The sequence below is a fragment of the Convolutriloba macropyga genome, unplaced genomic scaffold, assembly GCF_964194025.1.
Source record: "Convolutriloba macropyga unplaced genomic scaffold, txConMacr16.3 SCAFFOLD_5093, whole genome shotgun sequence".
Taxonomy (NCBI): domain Eukaryota; kingdom Metazoa; phylum Xenacoelomorpha; order Acoela; family Convolutidae; genus Convolutriloba; species Convolutriloba macropyga.
The window spans coordinates 1-5,000 of record NW_027451351.1 but is presented as its reverse complement, the minus strand read 5'-3'; the positions used below and the strand labels follow the sequence as shown (position 1 = coordinate 5,000).

General features: G+C 42.0%; 1 pseudogene; it reads right to left on the bottom strand.

Annotated features, from left to right (window-relative positions):
• Positions 1-929: 929 nt before the first annotated feature.
• Positions 930-1,081, bottom strand: LOC142356598 (5.8S ribosomal RNA; annotated as a pseudogene).
• Positions 1,082-5,000: the final 3,919 nt, after the last annotated feature.

Sequence of the window (5,000 nt, the reverse complement as noted above, 5' to 3'; positions counted from 1 at the left end):
TAGCTTTTCCCGTTGAGAATTTTTGCCTTCAATTGGCGTTGTAGTGAGTTTGGCTACTCAGATCACCAAATACTTGTGACAATTCGAACCAGAAATGTTTTCAATTTTCACATGCTGATGTTTCGGATTCAACCTACTAGAAGCAGCATAATACTTGTATTCAACAATTTCTGTATCAAATCCCAGTTTTCTCTGGTGCATCTTTGCCAAACTATTCCAAACTGCCTGAGTCTGAATACCAATTACAGGTACTAGTAAATGCACGTTACTAAGGACTATATAGTTCTAGGTTACTGTACACAACGACGTTCACATGTTGATGTTTCAGCTGCCGCTTACTAGAAACAACATAATACTTATCGTGCATACCTTTCCATAACTTGTCCTTTTCAGATGCATTAGTTTCCCTTTGTCTTGGCTTCTACAGTCAGACTGGCTACTAGTAACAGCACAGTACTAATCACATATCGTTCTACAGTTTGCAGACAACTTTCACATGTTGATGTTTCAGCTTTCGCCTACTAGAAACAACATAATACTCGCTGTATACATTTGTAGTTCTCTATGTAACTTTCATGTGAAGAAGTTTCGCCAGTCTTTTTGACTGTCTCAAATCTGAGTCATGCTTAGGCTACTAGTTGCTTCATAGTACTTATCGCCTCGAGATCATTGAACAAAACTTGATTTTCACATGTTGCTGTTTCAGCTTCCGCTTACTAGAAACAACATAATACTAGTCTCATTAAGTTCCGTCTCTTTGCAATTTTCTTATGAAGAAAATTCGCCATCACAATGACTCCAGCAGTTCTTGATCAAGGAATGCAATCATTGATCAGAATGCTATTATTTGAATCGGTTCTGCTTTAAGTGTTCCAATTTTATTGGAAGCACCAACAATAGAACATCAATGTGTTCAATCGAGAGTTATATAACCCTGAATCGGACGCAGTCAACAGCCGAAGCCGAGACCGCCTTTTGCGTTAGAGAGGTCGGTAAACAAATCTTGCGATTCATACCGAATTAACACATATAGCTGTGCTCCTCTTCGTAAAGCGAGCCAAGTGATCCCCTGTTGAAGGATGTATTTGGACCAATCTAGTAGCATTTGGTTTCCAACAAGCTCTCCCAAGTTAGCTTACTTATTGGGCTTTTCAACCAATTCGGTTGGCTACAAGCATCATCAAAGTACTAGCCACAGTTTGATCGCAAAATTCTACGACTTTCACATGTTGATGTTTCGGCTTGCGCTTAGCCTACTATAAGCAACATAATACTAGTCATATCATAGAGCGTGATCAGCTTGTGACGTTCTCATGATGAAGTTTCACCAACAGTGTCTCACTTCGAGCTTAAATCCAGCTACTAGTAACTACACAGTACTGACTGCAACGATAACTTTTATCTATACCTTTCACATGCTGCGCTTTCGGCCAGGGCCTACTAACGTCAACATAATACTCGATATAAACTTTTGTTCATGATGCAGCTTCCCCATGCAGAAGTTTCGCCTTCAAATGCTCTCTTGGCCATATGACGTAAGAAAAGGTTACTAGTAACATCACAGTACTAGCCACAGTTTGATTGCAAAATTCTACGACTTTCACATGTTGATGTTTCGGCTTGCGCTTAGCCTACTAGAAGCAACATAATACTAGTCATATCATAGAGCGTGATCAGCTTGTGACGTTCTCATGATGAAGTTTCACCAACAGTGTCTCATTTCGAGCTTAAATCCAGCTACTAGTAACTACACAGTACTGACTGCAACGCTAACTTTTATCTATACCTTTCACATGCTGCGCTTTCGGCCAGGGCCTACTAACGTCAACATAATACTCGATATAAACTTTTGTTCATGATGCAGCTTCCCCATGCAGAAGTTTCGCCTTCAAATGCTCTCTTGGCCATATGACGTAACACAAGGTTACTAGTAACATCACAGTACTAGCCACAATTTGATCGCAAAATTCTACGACTTTCACATGTTGATGTTTCGGCTTGCGCTTAGCCTACTATAAGCAACATAATACTAGTCATATCATAGAGCGTGATCAGCTTGTGACGTTCTCATGATGAAGTTTCACCAACAGTGTCTCACTTCGAGCTTAAATCCAGCTACTAGTAACTACACAGTACTGACTGCAACGATAACTTTTATCTATACCTTTCACATGCTGCGCTTTCGGCCAGGGCCTACTAACGTCAACATAATACTCGATATAAACTTTTGTTCATGATGCAGCTTCCCCATGCAGAAGTTTCGCCTTCAAATGCTCTCTTGGCCATATGACGTAAGAAAAGGTTACTAGTAACATCACAGTACTAGCCACAGTTTGATTGCAAAATTCTACGACTTTCACATGTTGATGTTTCGGCTTGCGCTTAGCCTACTAGAAGCAACATAATACTAGTCATATCATAGAGCGTGATCAGCTTGTGACGTTCTCATGATGAAGTTTCACCAACAGTGTCTCATTTCGAGCTTAAATCCAGCTACTAGTAACTACACAGTACTGACTGCAACGCTAACTTTTATCTATACCTTTCACATGCTGCGCTTTCGGCCAGGGCCTACTAACGTCAACATAATACTCGATATAAACTTTTGTTCATGATGCAGCTTCCCCATGCAGAAGTTTCGCCTTCAAATGCTCTCTTGGCCATATGACGTAACACAAGGTTACTAGTAACATCACAGTACTAGCCACAATTTGATCGCAAAATTCTACGACTTTCACATGTTGATGTTTCGGCTTGCGCTTAGCCTACTAGAAGCAACATAATACTAGTCATATCATGGAGCGTGATCAGCTTGTGACGTTCTCATGATGAAGTTTCACCAACAGTGTCTCATTTCGAGCTTAAATCCAGCTACTAGTAACTACACAGTACTGACTGCAACGATAACTTTTATCTATACCTTTCACATGCTGCGCTTTCGGCCAGGGCCTACTAATGTCAACATAATACTCGATATAAACTTTTGTTCATGATGCAGCTTCCCCATGCAGAAGTTTCGCCTTCAAATGCTCTCTTGGCCATATGACGTAACACAAGGTTACTAGTAACATCACAGTACTAGCCACAATTTGATCGCAAAATTCTACGACTTTCACATGTTGATGTTTCGGCTTGCGCTTAGCCTACTAGAAGCAACATAATACTAGTCATATCATAGAGCTTGATCAGCTTGTGACATTCTCATGATGAAGTTTCACCAACAGTGTCTCATTTTGAGCTTAAATCCAGCTACTAGTAACTACACAGTACTGACTGCAACAATAACTTTTATCTATACCTTTCACATGCTGCGTTTTCGGCCAAGGCCTACTAACGTCAACATAATACTCGATATAAAATTTTGATCATGATGCAGCTTTCCCATGCAGAAGTTTCGCCTTCAAATGCTCTCTTGGCCATATGACGGAACACCAGGTTACTAGTAACATCACAGTACTAGCCACAGTTTGATTGCAAAATTCTACGACTTTCACATGTTGATGTTTCGGCTTGCGCTTAGCCTACTAGAAGCAACATAATACTAGTCATATCATAGAGCGTGATCAGCTTGTGACGTTCTCATGATGAAGTTTCACCAATAGTGTTTCATTCGAATTGGTTCTGCTTTAAGCTCTCCAATTGTTTTGGATGAACCAGTTTTGCCCTTCGAAGCCACTTTTGTGAGCTTTTGTGGGTCTTTACCAAGAGGATATACCTCAAGGCCTCTTTCAATTCCTTTAAGTTCTTTCAACTCCTTTACAGTTTCTAGGTTCACATAGCTGCAAACCTTATTTCTAGTTTTAAGTCTGGCCAACTTGGGGAGAGTTGGTGCAGACCGTGACCAATTCTAGTAGGATGCCACAACAAGAATGTGATCAACTTAGCTTGTCGATGAACCTGCCCCACATTCAAACAACTCTATCGCCTTTTCCTCGTATAGTTATATGCGAGGGCCTCTCATAGAGAGCGCTGTTAGCAACCTTTTCCACATAGACGATAAAGTTGTGAGTGTTTTGCACATGGCTGTTGTCATCACCACGTGACGAGTCAACTCAGCTTGACTCTCTACACTCCGACAAGCTTTGCACATACGCCTTTAGTTCAGTATGTGTCTTTAATCTGACTCCGGTGCCTCAAGCCGGAAAAATTGTCAGATTATGATCATTATCGGTTAGTCATCCCGATGCAAGATCGTATCGTACTGTCTTTGTCTACCTCCAGATTCCGAAGAACAGGAGGAGACTCTCCCAGACCTACATATCTGGGAGAATGTTCAGAGGGCGAGAAGCTGTGGATTACTCTCCCCTAAGAACTGACTAAACTTTACCCTCGTCCAAGGTAAGTTTATTTTAGCTAGCCTTCTATGTAAAGGATCTGAGGCTAAGCTGTGTTTTTTCGAGCCTTTGGCTCGGAGCAAGTTCAGTGGGCGCCCCGAGTAGCTCAACTCTTTCCCACTGAACAGCGCAACGCTCTGTCACTCGCTGGGATTTTTGCGTGTCGGTTCTAACCACGCGACTTGTGGACCTTTTTAGGCCTTTCTCATTCACAAGTCTATAGCTGGGCTTCTATAACCCAGCTTCTGAGATCTAGATAGCTGCAGTTCTGCTAGGCTGCTTTTGCTAACTAGTCTCCCTTTAAGCAGTCCCTTGCCATGACTGCTGAACTATGTATCCACACAAGTAGTTTTTGAGCTCGATAAATAATTCGAGATTGGTTGCCAAGCAATCTCTAGCGACAGAGCGTCATGCGCACTACAGACATGGCCTCTACCAGCAGCCATGCCCGAAGGAATCAATCACTGATCCTTCCGCAGGTTCCCCTACGGAAACCTTGTTACGACTTTTACTTCCTCTAGACAATTAAGCTCGATCCGCTTCATCCCGTTGCCGGAGACCGAAGTCCCAACAGTAGGAATTTGCAATTCTTGCTTAACTATCCAATCAGTAGTAGCGACGGGCGGTGTGTACAAAGGGCAGGGACGTAATCCCTATGAGTTGTTG